This window comes from Sturnus vulgaris, chromosome 5 (genome assembly GCF_052056855.1).
Source record: "Sturnus vulgaris isolate bStuVul1 chromosome 5, bStuVul1.hap1, whole genome shotgun sequence".
NCBI lineage: Eukaryota > Metazoa > Chordata > Aves > Passeriformes > Sturnidae > Sturnus > Sturnus vulgaris.
The window spans coordinates 67181441-67197078 of NC_142247.1; the positions used below are offsets into that span (position 1 = coordinate 67181441).

Genomic DNA, 15638 nt, shown 5'->3' on the forward strand with positions numbered 1-15638 from the left:
TTGGTGGCAGTTTAAGCACAGATACATTCTAGCAGTGCAATTGCTAAGAAAAATAAATCAATTAGATTAGTTTGCTAACATAGAATCATTAGATAACATATTTTCTCTTTCATTTATGAGCATATGGTGAAGGCTTCATCTTGTCTTGGCATAAGGACATTTCTGTAGAAGAAAAATGGGATTGACATTTTATTTTTACACCAAGTTAAATTTCCTTGTAAGATAATTATTTGTGAAATATGATATGTAAGTTGATGCATGATTTCTGGAAGAGGTTACTAAAGAAGGAATAAAATTGATGTTTTTAGCTCTAGTACATAAAATATGCACTCAGGAGTGCTATAAAGAAAATTTTCTGGTTACCAGCATAGGAGATGATGTTGTGATAGCTGCTCTGCTGGGTGATATTGCTGAGATTTAACTTAGTACCTCTACAGAGAAAATATCTGTTGTTACAGCTATAAAGCTCTGCTACCAACAGCTCTCCTCCTGACAGAATGAGTAGAGAGGGAGGAATTTGTAATACACACTTTTTATAAATGTAATTTCTATTATCTCTACGATATTATTCCTGTTGATATGGAAATCACATTAATGTTGATGATAGGCCACTGGGAATTATTGCCCTGCTACTCAGACTTAAACCTTGTCACAATCCTAAAACTGTTCAGCCTGGGTTGAAAGCTGACACAGTCAAGATCTGATCCCAAGATGTTGGATTGTCACCAGTGACAGGCTTCCCCTCCCCATAACCATCTCTTTCCATGGTGGGCAACAATAAATCTTCATCTAGCCCAAACCTCTTCCTATCTCAGATATTGATGATGCACCACATTATTCCTTTATGGAGGCAACAGTTTGTGACCAAAAATATACCCTTTGGTATGAATAAATGAGGAAAGAAGAAGCCAGTACAATTTTATTAATTTCTCAAGTACATTTGCATTTTATTATTAAGTAATCACTGTATTAAAACTTTATTTCCCAACTGAATGACATTTAATGTCCAGACATCCATATGGGCTTTCTCTGCTAGACAGAAAAGGCTGAAAACCCCAGTAGGATTCACTGGAATGTATATTCTCCATGTCCTGAATAATTAGAATACATTTATTTTCCAATTTTCTAATATTCCTTTGAAATTGTAAGCTCTAGAAGTGTTAGTATGATAATAATAATCTCATCAGTACTAAACATGATGTTTCTTATTTTAACAGCTGCCACATACAAGATTTAGAATGAGTGTTTTTGATGCAGAAAACCACTGCAGAATCCAGTCATTCTTTCTCTACTATTTTCCCCATATATTTTAAATATCTTCTGAAGTTTCAATTCCTCTGCTGTAGGAATGACCTGCATTCCCTATACTTACATGGATAAATTTTCTCATTTACCTGAACTGAAAAAGCATCTTGATTGAATACATCAGTTCACCAGATTGTATTGGTCATTGTATCTGACTGCTCTACTTCATCATTTTTTTCACTATTCCTCTACTCTTTGTGCCAATCACATACTTTATTGACAGTGTTGATATATTTACTACCAAATTGTGGACAAAAATCTTGAGCAGCATCAGGTAGATTTTTCATGGTGATTTTTCCCACTAGGAAAACCTATAATGAAAAACTCTCTATGAGTAAAAACTCCTTACAATTTGTCAGTTATTCCACTCATCAGCTTGACCTTGGTAATTCACAGTGCAATATTTCCAAATCCTTACAAAAGTGTAAGTAATTAATGTAATAATTAATAATTGCATTAATAACTTTAAGATATTAATGTAATATTGTAAAAATTAATTTAATAATTCAGGTACTTTTGACATCGAAAAACTGTAATTTCCTCAAATTTTTTTTTTTTTTTTTGAGCAGCCATAAAGTACGCTGGCATTACTTAAATTTGAAGCTTTTAATCTTCAGTAATCAAATTCCATTCTTTTCCTTTGGCCTAGAAAAATACAAATACTTTTCATTAAATATCCATCTTGAATACTTCTTACAAGTTGTTGCAATTCTTCTGAGCTTCTTCTGAGTTCTCACAATTTGTCAAAATATTCATCACCAGTTTGGGCTGGTGATGTGCAAGTCATCTAGGTCACACAAATTCCTCGTGGTTTATCCTTGGTAGATGATGTGTGAACTGAAAGGTACTTCATCCTTATGTTCTGCAAGTACATTATTCTTGCCTGTTTACAATTATGGGACAGAAATATTTGTTGACTGCTTCTGTTTTCTATTTGTGGTTGTTAATTGTATCATCTCCTTCTACAAATTACCCTTCATCATCTCTCCTGACACATCTAATCTGCTTCAGAAATGCTACTGTGAAGGAAGGCAAAATGTTCCCTCTTGCTCTGGAGTCTTCCTGCTGGAGAAATGCAATCAAGCTTAGTGCAGTGTCCCAAAAAAAAAACCAGAGCACATCCAACAAAACAAACTAGGACCTACCTGCTTTGATGCTGCTAACTCTGTGTTAATACATCTAATCATCTTTGCTCTCTTGCTGTGTTTTTCTTTGCAGAAAAAGAGATTCAGCCATGGAAGTGATATCATGAAAGCTTTCTTGGGATACTTTGTGCCTTTGTATTAAGACTTCTCAGTAGCCTGTGTCATATTTCAAGATTCTCTACTCCCAAAAGCAAAGTTATCTTTAAAGGTTTCTTGCAAAAAAAGTTACCAAGGAAACTGCTAATAAAAGTCTTTGTCCAGATAAGCTGAAAATTCATAGATACTTTCTTCTTCCATTTGTTTTCTTGCAGTAAATGTAGCTTGTGCATAAAATCGATTTTGTCTTAAACACTATTAAACCTATAGAAAGACAATTTTATCTAAACTGTAACAGAATAGAGCAGCAGTGATAAGACTGTTAGTTCCTGTGTATCCATGTATTAAAAAGTATTGCTGAGCTCATGTAGATACAGAACTGGAGAGATCAAGTAATTTGCCTGAAGTCACATGTGAAAGAACATTTTAAAGGCAGGACATGAACTATAGGATTTCTCTCCCACAGCCCAGAATGTTTTCCACAAGGTCCTTGGGGGTTTTCTTTGCTGTTTGACTGTTTGTTTGTTTTGTTGTTGTTGCTCTTGTCATTTTGGGAGTTTTGTTTGTTTGTTTTTGTTACAGATGTTGAGATTCTTTAAAAACATTCATCCTTATGGACAGAAAATGTCATTCTTCATGAAAGAACTAGAAAGAAAAGAGGGGAGAGGTCACAGGGGGAAAGTCAATTGCTGGATTTTTTGAACCCAGCAGTAAACCAAGAAGAAAATTACACAGATAAACAAGTATTCATTTACCATTTAAAAAAAAAGAAAGGTTCAACCGCTGTAATATTTATCTGGAGACTATTAGGTTTCTTCTGAGAATGAACTGAAGACCAGCAGCTGTAGAATTACGTTTTCTCCCTCTTCTCCTCTTTAATGTAACCATTTATTTAAAAAGAAACACAAAAACAAATCTAAGTTACTGATAGCAAAGTTTAGAAGGGCCCTCTGATTGTTTATTTTGAGGCTGTTTTCTCATGAAGCAAAAGGAGTGTGTAAGAGAGAGTGAACATTTTATGCTGGGGGAAAAAATACAATGTTGATTCAATTTATTTCCATACGGAGGCAATGTTGGAAGGCTCCACTAAGTTGCCTGGCACTAGCTGGCAGAAAAACGTAAATGAAAACACAGCTTTAAGAACAGAGCTTTATTTACTGTTGCCCATAAATGGAGCAGAAATGGAAGATGTTCAAGATTGCTGACTGGCTGATTGTCACAACTGATTGTTTTCCACATCCAAGTGTTCCACACACTGATACACACACCCTGCCAAGGCACAGGCTGCATCTTTTGAGGAGTCAAAACTCTAGAGAGGCACAAAGCACACATTGCTAGCACAATGTATAGTCAGTCATGAGTTTAGATGCATCATTTATATTGCATTGTTTTTCATATCCAATGTGTTGTTGTGTTTCTAAGCAGGTTTGCTACCTGACAAATTAAATTTCACTCTCTAATATATGATGACAGTGCTAAATGACTGCTTTGCCCAGAAATGTCATGCCTGTTTTGATAAGCACTGAGGGAACTTGATCTCAAGATTTGAGCAAATACTAAAGGAAAGGCTTCGAAACCAGCTGGTGGCAAAGGCACAGTTTGGAAATATCAGTAGAGCAAACATACTGTCTGCTGCTTTCAGTGGTTGCAAGTACAACTTAAATGTTTTCAGTAAAGTAGTGACAATTTCAGGTATGAATTCAGAAGCATAGAGTCAATTTCTTGCTATGATAGTTATATCACCTGAAGTAATAATTAATCCATCAAAATCCATTTCCCTCCTAAATCACTGTTAGCTAATTATGGTTTACAATATAGCACACACTATAACACACAATAACTCTTTATGGACAAACAACACAAAGATATCTATGTGAATCTGCTCTTGGGTAAGAGTAAAGCCCATATTATCATGTCTCTTAAGGGCTTTGTGATCAGTTCAAGATGCAAATGCTCAAATCAAAATATCTTGCTGTGAATTAATGTTCTGAGATTAGGTGATCCTTAGTTTGTGAAAATTTCTTGGTTTCTATTTGATTACTCTGAAATTGAAACATGAGTTAGTGGATGACTTCTAAGTGTCTAAACAATAAAGCCTTGAAAAATTATAAATCTTACTAGCAGGATTTTAGTACCCACTGTAAACAGTGAATCTACAAAAAATGAGGGGTTTTTTATTTGCTCTCCTTTACTTATTATGCTTCTCTCACTGGCAGGTTTGATTTTCTCATCATACAAATGGAAAACAAGTTTTCCCTCACTCAGAGCCACTTTGGTTTCTGACAGTGGGCCTTTCTTTCTGACACAACACCAGTGACAACAGAGGTTGTGTTAGCCAAACTGTGATCTAATCTCCTTTTCAATTCTACCATTGTCCCCAAAATGTGATCTCAGTGACACTAGGATAAATGTCTGTCAGTTTTTTTGTCCTGAAGGATATATGAGTGAAAGAGCAAAACTTAAAAATTCTGCTGTTGTAGAATTTGAGTTCAGGGTTCACTTTACCCAGATGACCTTCATTAATCTGGCTGTAATTCTTCATTCATCATTTCCACAATCAAAATGGAGGGGATTTCATAACGATCATTATTAATAATATTATTGCTATTTATTCCACATTTTTTTCTTTTTGATAATTATTGAACACATGCATTTAAAACATTTTCTCTTCTCCCCTCCTCTCTCACTTTTCTAAGCTCTGGCAATCCGGCCCTACAGCCATTCCCCTTTCTCCTTTCTATATCTTGCTAAATACACAAACATACTGTTACACAATAAAGAATGTCCCTCTAAAAATAGATACTGTGAGGCTATCTGGTAAGGACACGTTGAAATTGCTGCTGGGCAATGGACAGCAACCACTGTTATCACAATTGCCATTGTTAACTATTGTGAATATTTTCTTTCACTATGAATCACCTCCACTGCTTTTCTTTCTCACTCCTCTTAAAAGTCCCTCTGGTGTGTTGATATCTTTCTAGGAATTAAATGCTTAGAGCAGACCAGAAACCATTTCAGGAGGATGTGAAGGATAAAAACGAAGAGCATGTAGAACTATAACTAAGGGGAAATATGACTTTGAGACTGGGTACCATTCATGTGCTGCTGGGGGGAAACAGATCACAGTGCACACCCACACACCATATGCTGTCTACCATCATTCACAAGGGCTTCCAGACACCTCCCACCATCCAAGGTATTTGTCTCAGGCTCCTTTACACTCTTGATGCATTAATGCTGCCACTTTGTGGTTTAAACTTTTTCTCAGACACTCCTCCAACCTGCTGTGATTCGGTCCTTGCTTGTCTTTGCTTCTTCACTTTACGCAATCTCCTCAAGTGCCATGGTCTTAAAATAAATCCAACAGACAGAAACACAGTCACATGCTCAATGGAAAATCTTCTTCAAGATTCTGGAGGTTCAAAGAAGAGTTTTAACATTCATGGAAATTCAGCAAGTATCCGTTGTAAAGGTCAGTTTTGAGTACTTCAAATCTGCAAGTTCCAGCACTGTTGCTACACCATCTAGAAATGTGAAGATTTCCTCCTCATTTAATGGGTAGCAAAACAACACCAGCCTTACCTAGGTCAGGGATATAAAAAAAATCATAGTATCATTAGAAATCAGGCTGCTTCAGAAGAGGTATAAAAGTTCTCAGCATTCAATCATTAGTTCTGCCTTCAGGACTGGTATATCAAAATAATTCAAAATGGGCACCATAAAAACTTAGAGAATATAAACTAAATTTCGTGTGTTCTTCTTGCTCAGGGGAAACATCAGTATTAATAATTGTTTCAAATCTGATTGATATGAAAGTGGTTTAAAATAAAAGTCATTAATACCCTCAATGCTTAGGCCAGGCTAAGGAAACCTCAGGGTAAGCAGAAATGTCTACAGCTGCCTTCTTTAAAATGTCTTTTAAAAACCACAGCAGCTCTTTGGCTAAGCAAATTTTGATCTCGTTAGTGAGTGAAAGAAATATCATCTGGAAACTGGAGCTAGAAACTGGGAATAACTCAACAGAAAGTCAATTGCATGACCCTGAGATTAACTCAGTTGGTGAGAGCATGGTGATAACACCACCAGTCATGGATTCAATCCCCTTATGGGCAGTTCACTTAAGAGTTGGACTTGATAATCCTCATGGGTCCCTTCCAACTCAGAGTATACTGTGATTATGTTTAACCATGGTTAATTATTCATTCATCAAATTGACACTGGACAGACCATTGAACGAAATATGAGTCAAAGTCATTTGATAACTTCATAACTGAAGAGACCACAACAAACACTTTGACAGCTTAGGACCAGGTCAAGACTATTTTAATTGATGATCTAATGGTCTGTTACTACTGTGCACACTCCAGGCACCCTCTCAAAGCAGGGTGTGATGAATTCCAGCTGGATGCAGTACCTGAGTGCTGGTTTGTGTCTGCTGTCTTTCCATTCATCAGCTGTTCCCTTAACAAAGACTCCTGCCAAAGGTGCAGACTCTCTGCAGTGATGTGAAAGAGGCCTTGGAAGCAGTAAAATTGATTTGAGTCATCGTGAAACATCACAGGTAAGTCTGGATTCTCCATTTCCTGGTGTCAAGAAATACAGGTGATGGCATTTTGATTTTTGACCTTCAGTTTCTTAAGTTTTAATGACCTAAAATGAGATTCAAGCCTCGTGATTTTCAAATCAATTCAGAAAATGGGATTTGAGCATGTCTGAAGTTTTTTTCTCACCATTTTTATCCCAACAAATTTGATTTAAAGCTTGAAAAATACCGTATGCACTTTAATTTGCATGTGTCATTCTACTTTGCATTGCTGAGTAGTGACAGCAGCTTTCTACTCAGAACTTTTGCATTTTATTCTTTGATTGCTCAGGTTGTTTACAAGAACAAAGACTATCTTTTTAAAGTTTAGTCAAGATTAATGTAATATCTTCTACCTCATAGCAAATAAATTAGTCAATTGTTATTATTATATTTCCTCTCTAAGGAATTCTAAGTATTGTGTAAGCACTTTGACACAAACTTGGGATCTGTTGCTAGCATAAAACAATTATGAATAAATAAAAACATAATTAAAATTATACATAAAATCAAAATGCTAGAAATACAAGAAACATAATAAAATAAATAATAAAAATCATACAGATAAAATATTTGGTATTATTATATTAATCTCAATCAAATGAAATACAAATTTTTATGTAGTTCCAATTTGACACATTTCTCTCATTCCAGGCTGCCAAGAAGCTTTTCCTGAGTGTCATCCTATGGATTAATTCCTCGGGGAAATGGTTCAGCTGATAGGAAACCAATGATGGCATCAAAGGGAACTTGTCCCATGAACAGAAAATTTGATCAGATGTACTATGGGTCTTAAGACCTTGGCAACAGATGGATTATGACTGATATCTGGTATCTAAGTAAGGATTTTGAGTGCAGCTTCAGATTTTACATGCTTCAGTTTTGATGTTTAATACGAGCTGCCTGGAAGTGGATTTATTTATTGTAATATAGAGTTTTCTGAAAATCAGGATCTTTTAGAAGGAAAAACTGTCTTCCAAACTTGTAATTGTCAAAGTTTTGAAAACTGTCTGTCTTCCATTACCAGAGTAAGTATATCTTGCAGCTTTAAAATCAGTCGTTTTTGCACAGATCTTCTAGAAAAACATTCAGAAGGAAACCTCCCCTACGTCTTCAGAAACTGAGATGATACATGGAGGTGGGAATTTATGACATTTTGGCATTTAAAGAAAGAAAACACACAGTTTTCCTCTCCTAGTCAGATGCTTGAGCACAATAAAACACACCAAAGGTTAAATGTGCCTCCAGAGAAAGGAGGAGAAGGAGAAGGTTCAAAAGCCAGAGAGGAAAGGAAGAGGAAAACACATTTCTCGTCTTAATGACATGAAAATGAATCACACATTTTAAAATCCAGCAGTCCCTTTTTGCTTCTTGGCTGCAGTTTTCTGGTAACACTTCTATCAGTCACATTCATCTGAAGCATGTGGCTACACGTATTGGAGATATGAAGACACAGTTTCTGCATTTGCAATTTCCCGTCTTCAAAGTGCTTTTCATTTTTATGATAAATTTGGAGAAAACCCTGTGATGTGTGAAAGATATTGCTCCCTTCTTATTTCTTTATTTTTTTTATTCATCACTGTTATTTTCTTTAGTTTCTCCCTTAGCCAAGATGCTAATATTTATTTGTTTCAAGGACATCTTTCAAGCCTAATGAAGCCAACTCCAGTATCACTTCCAGTTAAGCCTTAATTAAATGCAAATATCAACCATTATACTTCAGTAAAAGGGGAGAACTCATGTAAACATAGAAACACAAAAGCTTCTGTTCTTCACTCTTAAACCTGAATGAACCTGGACTATTATAATCGGACCCAAGAACTAAAATAGCATAATACTGAGTCACCCCTATTGACCTCCATTGGTATCAAATACAATTCACTTTTGAGGATTCATTAGTCTAAAAAGATAATTGCAGGGAGAAGAAAATAGACCATATGAAAAAATATTATTTATGTGCAAGAGACCCCTGAGGCAGCCTAAAAAAACTAAAAAGTAGAAGAGAAGGATTGTTTAATGTCAGAAACATGCAAAAACCTAAACAGACAGTGTGTGGACAAATCAATGTTGGGTGCACACATTCATTTATATATGTATAAATAAAAATGGAAATACAAAAACTCATCTAAAGCATTGTGGAAAAGCAGAAATGTTAGTTTAGGTATTTTAAAGTTCTTCCTCTTCATCCTATTTCCCACGTACATAAAGTGCCAGTAGAAGTGCTTGAAACACTGTTGTGGCAGACTGGCAAATAATTGACCATGTAATGACTTCATACCTGGGCCTCATCCAGAATCTCAATAAAAAAGCCCTTGAAATGAAGACTTATTCAGGTCAGTGATGCTTCACAGCAGTATGTGAAGGTATTTCATCTGTGAAATAGTACTTTCAGATGACAAAATACAGAGTGATCTGAGTATACTGGAGGTTTGGTTTGAAATCAGCACATGAAATTTAATAAAAGCATGATGAAGGATGCTCCATTTGAAAGAAGGAAATCCAGCACTGAGTTTAAAAAAGCTTCAGCTACAAACCAATGTAATATTTGAAAGAATACAGCAAATCACATACATATTAAGGAGGAAATTTTTGTATGATTTTTTAAAAGCCATACTGCTATGTGACATGTGTTATTAAAAACTTGACTATAAAATAAACATGGGAGCCTTTAACCTGTAAGAGTGTGACAAAGATTGAGATAATCTAGAGATAGTCTAAAGGTGACTGGAAAAGAGGTTTAGGAGCACATACTAAAAATACTGGCTCTATTTAATCTAGAAAAGATTAAAAAGATATGATTCTAATCTTCCACTAGTTATTTTTTGTTTTTATAGTAACACTGCAGAAGAACAATCAATTGTTCAGACAGTTCAATAGTGGTCAAACAAGAAGTAATTGTCTTAAAACAAAGAAACAAAGATTTAGGTTAGATACTAGGGAAAACTTCCTAAATAAGTGTAAGGAAGCACGACAACAAGTTGCCCAGATGAGCTGCAGAATGCTTTGTTCTGAGATTATAAATAAAATATCTCTTAGAGGTGGCCTCACTGCATACATATTGCTTGCCTTTTTCAGTGCAGGGTGTGGGATTAGGAGGCTAATTAAAATCTTTCCCAGCTTTACTTTTTGAAGATTTATGATACATGAGATCATGGGCTCTGATATATGTACCCTTTTTCTAAAGACATGTATGAAAATTATCACCCTTAACTAATTTTTTTTTCATTAAACAAGCTTATAATGCTTATAGTTGAAAGAAAAAAACTTACTTCTTATGCTCCAAGAAGAATTATTCAAATTTCAGCTGGATTTAGCTTCCTTTCTTTTGGAGGTCAATTGTGCAACGTAGTGACCTGTTGGCCAGCTCCCTGTAACACAAATGCCAAACTCTGCTTGCTGTGTTAGAACATTAAGTAGATATCAAAATTAGCATGAACAGAGATTTTTCAAATTCCCTTAGAGACCAAACAGCCTGAGAGAAGTCAGATATCACTGTAAATCAACAGGAAGCTACACACTGAGGCAGTACTTTTCCTACCCATTAAGTTCCTTCTTGTGTCATCCAGCAGTGATGCCTGAATATGTGGGAAGATATTGCAGGATATTGCAATTCACAGAGATGAGAGAAGCAAGCGATTTCTGCCACACTGGTTGGGAATCAGGTTACTGCTGCAATGATCTTGTTTTCCTTGAGTGAAAGATGGAGCCAAAGAGGAGACTGGGATGCTAAAACCCAAATCAGGCCCTTGTCTCCAGCCCCTTTGCCCCTTTGCAGGCAGAGAATATATGAGCATCTCAGGAGCCAAAGAATATAACCTTAAAACAGCAAGAAAAAGACAGGAAAATATATAACATAAACTTAGGGGGGGTAGGGGGTGTCTCGAGCAGATTGAAATATTGAAATCTTCAAATTTCAGTCCCTGAGGCAGTCCTGATTTGGGTACAGTTCCTATGAAAATGCTTCAGGCTGGCAAGAATATTGAAGAATCTGACTTTACAAAAAAAAAAAAAGGAAAAAGTTCCTAGCTATGTAATTTTAAAATGCTGTCTGTCTGTCATATATCTCTTCTGACAGCTCTTCACTAATTGTTTGCTGTTACAGCCCAATATTTTTCAGTGATGTGGCTAGGTGTGTGGTACAGATGGGAGCTGAAAGTGAAATGGGATGGGTCCTGCTCATGGTAACCTCCCCGAAGGCTGCTGTGGGATTTTCCTGATCCCCTTGGAGCATGAAGGATTCTCTGAGCCTCGGCCAGAGGTTCTGAGCCAGGCCTGACCTCCAGGAGGAAAAAGGATGCTCTGAGAACCTTTAATGTGGCTCTGAAAGGAGACATTTCAAACATCAGATATTGGAGACCAGTGATGGGCTAATCTGCCATTCCCATCCTCCAGCTTTTTGATGATTGTTTCCCTGATGTGACCAAAACCCACGGGTGTAGCACTCTCCTGTCACTCACACAGGACAGGGCTCATGCACAAACTGTCCTCCAGCACCTCACCATTGCTATGGGTCTCATTATAAAGAATTGCTCCTAGGGTAGCTGTGAGAGCACAAACAGACTAATATGTCAATCACTGCTCACAGCTCCTGCCATGTGGGTGGCACTCAGTTCATACCTCCTCGCCAGGACTAGGAACTCAGGTAAAATCATCATTTGGGTTTTCATTCATAGTCAGTATTTCAGGGTCTAGCTGTTACCAGATGCTCTGTAGGACCTGTGAAATTCATGACCCACATCCTCAAAACTTCCCAGAGGCCCATCCCATAGCTATTAAGGAAGATTTCTGACCCAAGAATTCTACACGTTGTGCTACATACCCAGCATAAGCACAATCATTTTACAGTGTGCAATCACTGAGGTGAGTTTTGGGAAGTGCTGATGTGCAGAGAAATATCCATTCTTTTTTAACATCCACCTTGAATGCTGACAAAAACAATCAGCAGCATCATTCATGTGCTGCCTCTTCATATACAAATGCACCCAGAATAGAAAGCACACTGTCAGACTTCTCTGTGGACAAGGCTTGTTAAATATGGTGAGAGCATAGAGTTGCATCTGTCCCTTCACCTCTCTTTACTCTGCATTTTGCACTCTGAGAAGAGAAATTATGTCATCTGTTAATAAAGATAATTCCATCACTAAGGAATTGCCTTAAGGCACTAGGTCAGGTTCTGCAGTATTTCATCTCTGGGAAAAATACCAGTGTAAATGGAAGAGGTGTTATATTTCACAGGAAGAGAAGGAAAAAAATTAAACCTGAGCCGAATATATGTGTTTTTCTTCTGGCTTTAGCTTCTAGAGTAGCATGAGTGAATTTTAGACATTTTCAATTGGTGGATCCAAACATACTGCAAGATTATTGGAATTACAGAAGCCTGAAGTGAGCTATGGATCAGGGTCAATTTGGTAGCCAATACACCGAAACTGGAACAATTTATCTTGGCTCTCATTAGAGGAAAGTGTGAACTCAGAGATCCATAGAAGTGATGGTTCTTTCATGCTGTGTTAATTGCAAAACACCTAATAGTTCACCACTGAAAATCCATAACACATTGTAGGAGTGAATGTTTCTACAGAGTTTTGCTTTACCACTCACAGTGAAAAATGAAGTCAGTGAGTTAAGGGGAAACAAAACCCCTCAGTGTCCATGTATTTGCATGTTTACATAAAGACAACTATTCTTCAAGACAATACCACTTCATTTTCAACAGAAAAAATGTCATATTTTCGTAGCAGAGAAAGGATACTAATTTGTTTGTGTTTTGGATCTGATGCCTTCATATCAGTGTTGGGCCCTGCCCCAGGCTATTCTCCAAGTCAAAACAAACCACTGCTTTCCACTCTCCCTGGGCATGACCAGTTCACTTGCTGACCCGTGGGACTGAGCACACTTGGCCTTTCATAGTCAAGACCTTTCTATCAAGCCTGTCGGGGTTTTTTTCATTAGTCAGTGGAGATGGACACCTTTCTTGAAAAAGCAACTCATACCTTTGTAAGGCAGATGACTAGAAGACAGAATATTAATTTATCTTTGGAGGTATTTGTCCCACTCTGTACTCAATAGAGGGAGCCAAGAGGATGACTTTAACTTAGTCACCTGAATTTCAAGAAGATTAAGTTAGATTAGGTGAATCCCACATTTCATCTTTGTCAGGTTTTTCATTTCCTGCAGATAGTTCCATTATCTGTCAGATAATGGAGGTTGAATCTAGAGATGAGAGTTTTCTTTTAGTGGGACTTGTAGGAGTCAGCTTTTCACAATTATTTTAGCCAGAACTATTTTTCTCCTTTGTTTATGTGTTCTAGAAAAAAAATATAGGTCCCGCAATAGAAGATCTACACTATTTCCATGCATCTCTTTTTAGCTTATTATTTCAGGCTTTTTCTCTTTAACACAGTACTCTTTAGCTTCCATCTGTGAGAAAATCCTTATTAGCCAAGAGGTAATCAAAAGGTTGGGAATATGACTTAGCCAATGAGCTATATATCATCCGACCCACAGAAACTATCTTTAACAACTACCAAATAACTTCACTTTCCCTAGTCTTCAGTGGGAGACAGTTTTAAGGAGAAACTTTCTGAGGGAACTCAAAGTCAAAAAAGATTGGTTTTGGCTGGTAAAGCTAAATAAGCTTAAAGTTTCCTGAAATTACAATGAGCATCTTTACTCAAGTTTAATCACAGGAAACAAGATTTTTGACAAAGTTTTAAGCCACCCTGTCACATCTCATTTGTGTTACTTGGAAAACAAAAAAGCATGGGGGCCTTTTGTTCATCACTGAAGTGCGTCACTGAGGTCAAGGAAAATAGTTCCTTTCTGGTGAGAGACAGCTGGTGTGCAGGCTGGAGCTGTAATGGATCAAGAGCAGGAAAAACACTGGCAGTCAGCATGGACTGCAGGGCTATGGGATGCTGGGAGCCACCTCCTGCCACCACCACAACACTCTGTAGCTGTCAGCCAGGGAAGGATGATGGGCTGGTGCTGCATCTTTTGGGTCCAGCTTGTTCCTTTGTCCAATAAATATCTCTCAAATGCATGTGTCTGAGAAAAACGAGAGCAAAATTTCATTCATTCATTCATTCAAATTCATAGACATTGATGTCTCAGGGAAAACACTCAGTGTGAGAATGGGCACAGCCAGCACACCAGAGTTTCCAGAGGTGGGAAGGAGGAGGTTTAGAGCACAACATAATCTTGGATCTGTGAGACATCATAGCTACTCACTCTCTGTGATACCAATGCTGCAAAGAGGGAGAGGGAAGAAATTGCAGAAGAGTTGTCTGCTTCTTTGTCCTCCTCACACTTGGAGAGGGATTTGGGAATGCTGAAATACAATTTCTCCTTCGCCTTTTGTTGTTTCCAAATAATGGGTGTTGCTCTTCTGTTCCTCATTTTACTGTTGTGTTTGGAGTATACTGTTCACAGGATACTTCTTGCCTGTATGTGTATGGAAAGAAAAGATAATTTTGGAGGAAATAAATCTCCTTTTCCTAGAATTTGTTTCTTTCAAAAAATTAGTCTGAACAACAAAGCACTTGTTCTGGCAGGGTACTGCCAGTCCTTTAATTTTCTGTACATTTCTGTACTGAGAGAGAAAAGATTACTGCTTTTTCTTAACCTGGTGCTGGGATTGGGGATTATGCAGATATTTTGACCCTTCTTCCTTAACAGTCTAATTTCAAACAATGTAGAATGAGATATATTCCTTCATGACTTTGCACATCTATTATAATATTGACTGTCTTCAGGTGATATACATATTTATACACAGGTACATATATATGTGTACATGTAAATGTATAAAACCTGCAGAATCAGACCCAAAAGCAGTCAGGTTTGATGGCATTGCCCTTTCTTGGGCTGCACCACAGAGCTAAACATGTTGCTGTGTTTTCACTCTCTGGGATTTGACATGAGAGAGTCACTGTGTGTAAGAATGAGGAACAAAATGTCCTCCTCATCCAACTTTGTTTTCTTGGGTTTCTTATTCCTCAGCCTCACCCTATCCTGGCATAGGACAGCACCAGCTATCCAGGCTCTCTTTCCCGCTGTGTGTTGTGTGTAGTGATTACACAGCCTCTAACTTTGCTTCAGGAGTGAAATCCAAGTGGGTGTCAAGAAGGCCAGAAGAGTAGGATGGGTTTATCCTTTATCCTTCTTTCTCTCAAATACTGGGATAATCTCTTCCTTATAGTAGAAGAATGAGAAGGAAAACTTCTCAAGAGCATGCAAACAGCTTTTGCTTCCAGGCTTCTCCCAACCTGATAACTTTACAGGTGCCACAGTTAGAAGTAAAACATGGAACAATGGAGTTGCAGGATTTTTATTTTAAACCTTGTGCAGACTTGTCTTACACGGCTCATTCTTTCCAAGAAGAGATTCTAACTTATTCAGAGCTTACCTGCTCATGCACAAATAAATGTATGACAGAAGAAAGACTGAGGGTGGATTTGAATGACTAATGCTTCAGGAAGTGTGAACACTGCTCTGCTTCTCAGAGACACTAG

At 37.3% G+C, this 15638-nt stretch overlaps 1 long non-coding RNA gene across 3 annotated transcripts; it reads right to left on the reverse strand.

Moving 5' to 3' along the window:
- Nucleotides 1–901: 901 nt before the first annotated feature.
- LOC148223758 (uncharacterized) lies at nt 902–14941 on the reverse strand. Of its 3 annotated transcripts, XR_015804094.1 has the most exons (6): nt 14356–14941; nt 10398–10496; nt 6961–7129; nt 5828–6128; nt 3302–3419; nt 902–3191 (listed from the first exon to the last, which is right to left on the reverse strand). It is a non-coding gene; the product is annotated as an uncharacterized LOC148223758 (long non-coding RNA). The 3 variants fall into 3 exon arrangements; XR_015804095.1 differs by lacking the exon at nt 3302–3419; XR_015804093.1 differs by having other exon boundaries at nt 902–3419.
- Nucleotides 14942–15638: the final 697 nt, after the last annotated feature.